The sequence below is a fragment of the Podarcis liolepis genome (assembly GCF_965112155.1).
Source record: "Podarcis liolepis genome assembly, chromosome: 1".
NCBI lineage: Eukaryota > Metazoa > Chordata > Lepidosauria > Squamata > Lacertidae > Podarcis > Podarcis liolepis.
Window position 1 is genome coordinate 35,691,930 of NC_139554.1, and position 10,699 is coordinate 35,702,628.

The 10,699-nt window shown below is 44.1% G+C and overlaps 1 protein-coding gene across 2 annotated transcripts in view; it reads right to left on the reverse strand.

The window, feature by feature from the left end:
• The window catches only part of ARHGAP5 (Rho GTPase activating protein 5), a 39,673-nt gene extending 35,114 nt beyond the window's left edge, over positions 1–4,559 (reverse strand). The window contains exon 1 of one of the 2 annotated variants that reach the window (XM_083506090.1): positions 4,329–4,559. The gene's annotated coding sequence lies outside the window, so the exon portion shown is untranslated. Of the gene's footprint in view, positions 1–3,913 lie in introns of both variants that reach the window. The other variant, XM_083506089.1, reaches the window with a different exon arrangement.
• Between the last annotated feature and the right edge of the window lie 6,140 nt (positions 4,560–10,699).

The following is a 10,699-nucleotide window of genomic DNA, read 5'->3' on the forward strand; positions in this document are numbered from 1 at the left end:
CATTACTCAGTTTCTAAGCTTCAAAATATTTGTACAGCAGATTCACAATGGAAAAGACTCAATCCTTTCCCAACTACTGCTTCCATATCTAATGCAGGGAAACCAGGTCACTTAATCATGTGTGAGCCACACATGATTAATAGTGTTGTGCAAATATTATGGGAGTTTTTTTGCTTTTTAAAAGTTTGAATCAACTCTTAAAATAAGGAGTCCATATGTTCAAAGATACTGATAATTAGTATAGTTTCAAATGTTTTGCTTATATCAAGTAAAAAAATAAAAATCAACAAATGAATTATTTGGATTAAAAGTAGCTTTTCAAAATAAATATTATCAGTTTCAATGACTACATATTGCCAATGTAAAATGTTTGAGCATATTGTCCTATTAAATATTTCATGACACATTGTCAAAGTCCTTACAACAATATAAGTACTCCCTGGAGAAATTTGTTGTGTCATTTGATTTACTGTGGATATATATACATTGTTGTCAAATATACAAAGAATCAAAGTAGTTATTTCCTCCTTTCATAAAGTTAGGGTTTAAAATAATTAAGGCAACCAACTAAGTTATAAATATTAAACACCTCATATTACAAACACCAGCTAACTTAAATAATGGGCCAGCTCATTTGATAATATTAAATAAATTTTGGTAAGCCTGACTATTTCAAACCTATCTTCTAATGAAACAGATATTAGAAGTGAACATGAACAGCAAGGTTCCAAGGTGTTTCACAAACCCATCACAAACTTTACTTATACCAGTGTTCCATAAAGTGTACAGACTTCTTATAATAGTATCAGAGAAGCAATGCAACAAATCCTTAGTAAATACACCAGAACAACTATTTAAGAACTTTTTGATGAAGCTTTGTGTGTATGTGTGAGTGTGTGTACATGTGCATTATATATAAAACATGCACATGCTTAGGGAGTGAAATCTTATTACATTCCTTAAGATCATGATCTGTTAAAAAGTCACACTAGACTATTAGCAGACTAAAAATAAAGAACTCATCTAGAAATAACAATACTGAATCTTCAATACAGGTCTTTCGCTAAACTGTTCTGAAGTTAGTGGTTTATGGACTACAGAGTATATTATTACTGATTAAAATAGGCTCAGTGGGGGGAAAGATGTGATGAGTTATAAACAGAAAAGAAACAAAAGAATTCAATAAAATTTTACAACCTGGAGATTGAATAAATTCTTGAAACCTATTTAAGATGCTGAATGGTTGTATTTGCACTACTCTACTAGAACTCACAGGGTCACAGGTGGCGCTGTGGGTTAAACCACAGAGCCTAGGACTTGCCGATCAGAAGGTCGGTGGTTCGAATCCCTGTGACGGGGTGAGCTCCCGTTGCTCGGTCCCAGCTCCTGCCAACCTAGCAGTTCGAAAGCACATCAAAGTGCAAGTAGATAAATAGGAACCGCTCTGGCGGGAAGGTAAACGGTGTTTCCGTATGCTGCTCTGGTTCGCCTGAAGCGGCTTAGTCATGCTGGCCACATGACCCAGAAGCTGTCTGCGAACAAACGCCGGTCTCTCGGCCCATAGAGCGAGATGAGCGCCGCAACCCCAGAGTCGGTCACGACTGGACCTAATGATGAGGGGTCCCTTTAGAACTCACAGAAGGAAAATCTTGTACAAAGAAAAATGCTAAAATGGTCTTGCAAGTTGTAAATAGCATTTGCAAACCAATCCACAAATGAAGGCTGAATACCTGGATTAAGCTTTAAATCATACTTATATATGTATGTATGTATGTATGTATGTATATGTAAAAACAACTATTTCCTCTAAAAATGTGAAATCTAATGTTGCCCAGGTAGATCACTAATGCAGCGAGACCTCTTCCTCTCCCCAACAGCCCCACTTTCTTCACTCTGCTCCTCAATTCTGGAAGTGGATTTTGATAGTGAGCAGAGGGCTGCAGGAGGGAGGGGAGGAATAGGTCCTCTTGCACAAGCGGAAGTCCACTCTGCTGGTGAATGAACACGATTAATTATCACTCATAATAACCATTTACTTAGCTCATTACATGCCAAACAGCTAATGATTTTTAACATTAAGTTAGAATTAACTAGTGAAGCTTAGAATTAACTAGTGTTTACTCCAAATTTGGGGCATATGACAGAGTAGCATTTTAAGAGTTGAAGGCTACAAACCTACACATACTTGCCTGAAAGTAAGTCCCATTGAATTTAGGGTGACTTCTGAGTAAACATTACAGGATTGCATTGCAAGGGGGCAATCCCAAGCATTCTTAAGATTTTTTTAACTCAATGGGACTTTGTAGAAACCATGCTTAGGCCTGCACTATAAGTGATGTATTATGGCACTTTCACAGGCAATAGTCTTTATAAGGTACTCACAACGAACTTTACCAATTAAAAACTTGTGGACTAAAATCGTTAATATTCTGAAACAAATATATACTACATAAAAGAAAATAAATACATATACTCGATTGTAAAAAAATACATAGTTGTCCATGCCAGAGAGATTCTATTATGAACTCTCCATTCATTTTTAAATGGTGATCACAAATATGAATTCCATAATTCCTTTCAATGAAAACTGTCTAAACAGGCAGCTAAAATGAATGTGCAATTGATCCACAAATGTTTGGATCAATTGTACTGCCTTTTTTATTGTGCAGTGTAGACTTAAGAAATCTCTGCCAATTGCAGTATCTAAGCAAGAGGGAAAATACACTAATTATCTCCAAAAGCCTAAACTTAACATGCACACCCACCCACTGGCCTATTTTAGTCTGGATTTAAAACATTTCCCACCTACTTTTCGGGCAAATCTGCGGCACTGGAGTTGCTGAAAAACCTCATGCACAAAAGGACATATGGGAAGGTTTCCACACTTTCCCCTTCTCTTTACCCTCCCACTGAAGTTATTGTGCATCTTTCCCACGTCGAACTGTCACTCCCAGACTCCCATCTAGAGCTTTTCCTTGACAAGAGGAAATCCGGGGTGGGGGTTGGGGTTTTTTTTTTGTTTTTTGTTTTTTACAGAGGCAAGAAAGAACACGAAAGAACTGCAACCAGCAACACACTCAGCCCCCGCCTCCTACCGTCGTTTCCAAAAGTCCTCCTATCCACCCTATGGAGTTGGGAAGAGGAGCAGGCCACTCGCGCCTGAGAGGAAAGTTTGCTATGACGAGATGGGGGGGGGAGGAAGAGGGAGAAAGAGAGAGACGACCAGAAAGAAGAGAAACGGGGGGGTGGGGTGCTGGAGAGAAAGGCAAGAACGGAAGACCTACGGTTATTATTATTTTTAAAAAAGCAGAAATAATGGAAGGGGGGGTCAGACAGAGAAAGAAAGGAGGTGTTAGGTTGCCCCTTTCCTTGCCGCCTCATCTCCTCCTCCTCCCTCGCTGGGGGGGCCGTGACCAGCTGGCAGCCGCCGCCGCCGCCGCCACCAGAGCCTGGTAGAGCAGGCTCCGATCCTCCCCGCCGGCTCAGGCCTTCATCACCTGTCTGGGACCAAAGCAAGCAAGCAAGCAGGGGAGGCGTCCGGCCATTTCCCCTCCCCCTCCTCCTCCGCGGGGTGTGTAGGTATGGAGCAGACTCGGACGAGGCAGGAAGGAAGGAAGCGAGGAAGGAGAAAAGAAAAGGCAGCTCCGGTCTTCCCAGTTCACTCACTCATTCACTCACTCACTCAGCAGTTCCTGCTGCTGCTGCTGCTGGCGGCGGCCCCATCCCTCCTCGGAACTGGCGGCAGCCTTCACCTCTCCGGCGGCTGCAGCAGCAGCAGTAGCAACCGCCCCGACTCCCGAGCCCTAGCGCTGCTGCTGGCGGCGACGGTGCGGCAGCTGATGGGGCTGGGTGTAGTTGTGTGTGGGGAGGGGGGGTGGGAGTTGGGAAGGAGGAGCGGTTTCTTCCTCCTCACCTCAGTCTCCGGCTCTCCCGCGGCACCATTCCCGGGACTCTCGCTCAGCGCCGGCGGCTCGTCGTCGTCGTCCCTTTCCCGGACCCGCAGCTCCCTCAGAAGAACTCCCGGCGGCCTGGCCCCATCTCTCCTCCTCCTCTTTCCTCCTCCCTCCCTCCCTCCCCGGTGATCTGGGCTTAGTAATGGCGGCGGCCGAGCCTCCCCGGCACTGGCTTCGCCGACGGAGCCGCTCGCCCGCCCGCTCCCTCGCGCTTACGCTCCGCCGCCGCCCCCCTCCTTTCCTCGCTCCCTCGTTTCCCCCGCCCCCACCTCTAACTTTACCTCAGCAGCTTTCCCCTGCCTTTCCCTCCCTCCCCCCTCCTCCCAGTTCTCGCCCCGCTGCCGCGGCTCAGCGCGCGCGCCCCCGAGGCCTTACCCGGGCTTTTGCGCGTGCGCGGCAGAAGGACCTTGTGTAGAGAGAGACGTTTCCGTTCCTTCCACGGGGCGGACGTCGCGAGGCTCCTCCGGTGAAGCCCTGCCCACGCGCCGCCGCCGCCGCCATGCGCGCGACACAGCAGCCTCTCGGGCGCGAGCCTGGCCGGGTTGTATGTGTGTGTGTGTGTTTCTCTGTGTTTTCCTTCTTCCCTTTCCCTTCTGCTGGCCGAAAGCGCCGTCAGGAGGAGGAGGAAGGGAGAAAGGAGGCGGTCCATAGTCCCCGCCTCAGCCCCTGGGATTTTTAAAGGAGTGTGTGGAAGTGAAGAAGGAACATTTTGGGACATGCACACACACCGCGCGCGCGGTTTATGCCCCTAGCCGTGGTCCTTGGAAAACCTGTGGTGGCACCCTCGGCTCTTTTTAAGGGAAGGAGTGGGCGAGCGCATCGCCTGCGAAATGTGCCCGCGACTGAAGAGAGAAAAATCCAAGTGGGCAGTTAACTAAAACTCCATACTTGAAACTCCAGTTGCTCCGAATTAATACCTTTTTTATTATTATTAATCTAGCCATCCACCCAAGGGTTCAGGACAGCAACTGCAACGAGAGAAGTGACTTAAACAAGGCTAGCCGATAAACTGTAACCAAAATGGAAAGGGGAGTTGAACCTTCCCATCTGAGCTGAGCTCGAGAAAGGTTAGCAACAAGTGTATGAGGACTTTGGGCAAAGTGCCCTCTGGCATCTCCCCTCCTTTATGGGGGGGGGTGGCACATTAACCTGGCAGGAAGAGGAGGTGGAGTCAGCCATGGGCATAGCCAGGATTGAGGGGGGCATAACCTCAGCTTTATATTTTTAATGATTTTGTTATTTGGGGGGCAGCTGCCCCCCTAGACTACACCCATAGAGTCAGCAGTGTACCAGGTGGCCAGGATGTGTGCATTCTTAAGCAGTTCTGTTCTGAAACTGAAACTGCGTGCCCCAAGACTGTACAGTATGTGTGATTTAATTTGCAAGGAGAGCAACAGGGAAAGCCCCCTGTCTTGCCCTGTAGGCATTTGCCACCCACAAACTCCCAATTAATTCTGGAGTCCAATGCCATGTCTAATACAAGTAACACCTACTTGGCCACTAATCTCCCACTGAGAGTATATGGTTCCTAGGCAGATAACAATTTATTTGTAAATTTTCTTGCACATTAAATTCTTGGATTTCTCCGCTGATTTCTATGCATTGGCTTTCACTTCCTTTCTTGTGGCCATTAAAAAAAACCAAAAAACTTCTGTCTGTGAACCACAGTAACCTATCCAAACAATGAGAGAGTTCTTTCTTCCCATTTTATATTTGTGTTTCTTCCTCTTTCATTTTCTTGACATGCTATTCCATTCCCACCCACCACCCACAGTTACTCTACATTTCATGCTCACTGAGCATGCATGCTCAGTTGGGGGGGGGGGGAGGGTTCTACCTTAGGGTTTTCCTGCTTATGTTTTTTGTACTTCTGCAAACCTTGTCGTTCCTCAGAGTCTGTCAATCCCCCTTGTGTTGGGATAGTGTTGTTTTGGCTACATAAGCACTGACACTGTCTCCTGAAGATCAGAAATAGAATATTAGGTGGAATAACTGCATTCCATGGACAGTGTTTCAGCCTAGCCTTCTCCTGACACACTAACTCCTCATGTGCAGATAATATTTAACATGACAGAATGTTCAAATACATTAAATGTACATTTATAAGCAACAGGTCTTCCTGCGTGCCAGAGAGTAGCATGCAAAGTTCTCCTTCAACTAGATGGTTTGTGTTGTCAGCTTGTTTCCCAGGGAGAGATGGAAGAAAAATTCTTTAAAAAGTCCCTCCGCCACCCAGCATTATTGGAACTACAATATAATAATAAGTGCATTGGATACTACAGTCCTGTGTATGCACATCTTAGTTCTGGATTCAAGGAAGTGGAGTTGATATATATCAACCATGTATGAACAGAGAAACCAATACAAAACACCTTCACTTGCAGATTTCTTTTGCTAAATCGCTATTAGATTATTGAAATTAAACTGATCAATGGGAAATATGTGTTGTTCCCTTTGCTGCTAGAGGCAAAATAGCACATGGCACCCTGTCCCCTCCACCAGCTGCATACATACCATGCATTGAAAGTACATTTCCCTCCCACAAAGAATCCTGGGAACTGAAGTGTGTTAAGGGTGCTGGGAATTGTAGTTCTGTGAAGGGTAAGTGACAGTACCCAGCCGCATTATTTTGGAACCTAGGGCAAAAAAATACTAGAGGTATGTAAGTGGAGATGTTTCCTGATGTTACTGCCCCCACCACCAGTAAAAATGCAGTAATAACAAATTAACAATTTGCTGACATTTCATGACATGCATAATTGCTGCCTCATTCTGCCTAATGGTAGGACCACCCTGTCTCTGAGAAAGATATGACAATTCATGGTGAAATGTTTCAACAGCAGTCATAATTAAAATTAGATTAATGTGTTTAATGTTGTGCTTCAAAGATGGTGCAGAATAAATTTGAAATTCCCTATCCATTATTTGTAACACCAATGTTATTCTATTGTGCTTCCTTCAGTTGCATGGGCTGTGTCCTTTACCTGTTTGTTCTACTGTTTTTGATTTATTTACTTTGTATTTTCATTTTAATTGTAAGTTGCTGCAGGAAGAGTGTTCTCTTGAAGGTATGAGATACAAATAATGTAAACAATTAAATCCAAGGGTGCACCAGTGGGATAGGATAATTATCTCTGGAATTGGTGCTACCTAGTCAGTGCCAGCATTGCACATGATGGAGGTGTGGAAGTATAACTAGCTGGGTACAAGCTACTCAAGTGCAATGGGCAAGGCCTTAGTTGCCATGTAGGAGACAGGCAAGGCTGGAAGGGAGAGGATGGAGCTATAGAATACTGGTAGCATTTGCTCCCATGAAAGGATGTTTGCCAAAAATCCAAGTGGCAACTCCAGACACATGGAGCTAACATCAGGGAATATCTCCACAGAGAAAACAGTGATCACAATCCACAGCCATGCAGACACCACCCCACAACATCAAAGTGTTATGTGCAATGATACTCTTCTCTGCAGTGTGTAGGGAAATCAATGCAATATTGATGGGATTGATCTACAATGTCACCTTGGCATTCTCCCAGCATTATTACGGTGGGCCCCCAGTTCCTTCACTGCTCTTCCAATCTATGGGGAAAGGCCCCTGAACACCAAGGAGAGAATACAATTTGAATGGCCAACACTGACCATATGAGAGCATATTATAGGATCTTGACTAGATAGGTTGAAATATGCAAAGTTCCAAGAATAATCTTAGTAGCACATATTTTAGATGGACTTCCCAAATGAATAGTATTGGGATCCATGCTTTTTAGCTTGCTTATTCACAATCTAGAGCTAGAGATGACTAGTGATGTAGCCAAGCTTGCTGGTGAAGAACTCCATAAAGTTCTCTTAGTAAAGTGGTAAATGCAATTCAATGTAAGCAAGTGAAAAGGGTGCACAATGCAATAGGGCAAAAAAATAAATAAAAAATAAATAAACATACACTACTTGGATGTGAAGGCTGACTAGGAAAAAGATTGTCGGGTCATAGAAGATAGATAAATGAAGATGCCAACCCAGTGTGTGGCAGCTTTGAAAAAGTATAATGTCGTGCTAGGGATCATTAGGAAAGGGATTGAAAATAAAACTGCCTATGGTAAGTTAAAGATAAAAGACCCCGGATGGTTAAGTCCAGTCAAAGGTGACTGGTGTGCGGTGCTTATCTCGCTTCTCAGGCCGAGGGATCTGGCACTTGTCCACATACAGCTTTCTGGGTCACGTGGCCAGCATGACTCAACCACCTCTGGCACAATGGGACACTGTGACAAGTGCTAGAGCACACAAAACACCGTTTACCTTTCTGCCGCAGCAGTACCTATTTATCTACTCGCACTGTTGTGCTTTCGAACTGCCAGGTTGGCAGAAGCTGGGACAGAGCAATGGGAGATCACCCTGTTGTGTGGATTCAAACCTCAGTGGTTTAGACCACAGCACCACCCGCATCCCCATAAAACTACCTATATCATAACACCGTTATCTATGGTGCAGCTCCACTTGGAATACTGTATGCAGTTCTGGTCTCCTCAAAAAATATTGTAGAGTCAGAAAAGGTTCAGAAAAGGGCAAGCTAAATGATCATGAGACAGGAACAATTCAATTATAAGGAAAGGTTGTGGCATTTAGTTTAGAGGGAAAAGTAAGATGATACAGGTGTACAAGATTTTACATGTTGTGGAAAAAGTACATAGGGACCCCTCATAATACTAAGAAAAAGCTGCCAATAAAGCTGAATGTTGGCTGATTCAGTACTTCGTACAGCTTGAAATTTGTTCCCATAAGATATGATTGCCACCAACTTGGTTTTAAAAGGAAATTAGACCAATTTGTAGAGGATAAGGCTATCCATGATTAGTGTCCATCGCTTGTCAGAGGTAGTATGTCTCTGAATAGCAGTAGCTGGCTATCATAAAAGGGGAGCGTGGTTACACTCAGGCCCTGCTTGGCGGCTTCTGGTTGGACACTGCAAGAATAGAATACTGGACTAGATAGGCCTTTGATCTGACCCAGCAGAGCTCCAGATCAGACTGTAAGGTGCTGAATTTTTTTGAATAAAGTTATCTTTCTCATATTTTGACCTAACACTGTTGAGGGCATAGGTCAAGAGAATACCTTTCACCATTTATAGCACAGGAAAATATGCAATATACACCTTGCTTCATAACAGTGATTTACAAGAGAAGATCACTGCCATCATTTAATCACTGAATGATTTACTTTTCCAATGTACTGCTTCACAATGATTTTGGCAACTGTGATAACAGAATGATGATCACTCTTTCTCCATCATTAATCTTTCTAGAAGAAGAGTCAATATTTGCTCAGATAAAACCCATGGCTGTAACCTTATTTAGGCATCAGTGGTGTGGAGGCACACTTCAACACAGAAAATGAAAGGATGGAAAGAAAGTGTCTGAAAAAAGCAACTTCAGTTTTATGGAGGTTCAGACAAAATGCTAAATGGTATAAAGAAAAGTTCACCTGTATTGCTGATTCTCAGGCATGGATTATGGTTGCAGCAAAACTGTATTACTGACCTCATGCTTGTATTCCACCACTTATTAGAGGTCTCTGCTATCAAAGCCCAGAATATGAAGTAACAGAACCATTCAATTATTTTACGACTCTGTCTAGACTAGATTTTGCTGCCAGTCAGAGCTCTTGATGGAGTTCCTCGATTGTGTGCTACTGTGGTACCTCAGGTTACATACGCTTCAGGTTACATACGCTTCAGGTTACAGACTCTGCTAACCCAGAAATAGTACCTCGGGTTAAGAACTTTGCTTCAGGATGAGAACAGAAATCGTGCTCTGGCGGCGCAGCAGCAGCAGGAGGCCCCATTAGCTAAAGTGGTGCTTCAGGTTAAGAACAGTTTCAGGTAAAGAACGGACCTCTGGAACGAATTAAGTACATAACCAGAGGTAGCACTGTACTAAGCTTCTACCAGATCTATTGAGCAGAGGATTATTTTCTTTATTTATGTAGTGATATCTATGCACATGGCACTTGACAAAAAACAACAACAGGCTCAACAGATCCCTCCCCCAGGAGGCATACAAATGGAGGAAGGAAAGAAACAGAGGCATGGATAGGTCGGCAGGGGAGGAATTACCTCAGCTACACATACTTTGGCTTAGTTACAATATGGAATTGGGGAATGATCTAAAGGCTTCCGAGAAAAGGTGTGTGTTGAGGAAATAAGAGTGATCACATGGAGATTTACAGCCCTACTTTCCAGATACAGCTGCATCTAAGCATATGCTAATAGTTCACGGGGCATCCGAAGCATTCTTTCCAACCACTTGGTGAAAACGCAATTGGACTCAGCCAGCCCCACAGAAGTAGCGCTCCATTCCTCATGCTAAGCCCTTGGGAACGTAAAACAACTTCCTGTGGGCAGGCTGCCAAATGTTATGACATATCCAGCCAATACACGAAAGAATTAAATTGGAGAAGTTATTACACATTTGTCATTCAGATTTTGTAAATTTTGCAGGAACTAGAATGGCCCTTTACGATTGTGTAATGCCCTTCCGCCCCCTAAGCAGGGCTTGTACAGACAATCCCTTTTCCCAAAACACTACCATAGCTGTAGCTTTGATCTTACAGCAATTGTGTTAAAACTGTTCAAAGTGATGGAGGGGAAGGAGATAGCCTTGCTATTGGGGGTATAGGTGGGGAGAAACAGAAGTAAAAAACAAAAAACCTATGGAAATGGTGGGGCGTTGCTGCGGGAGGGGAGAGTGGTAGCC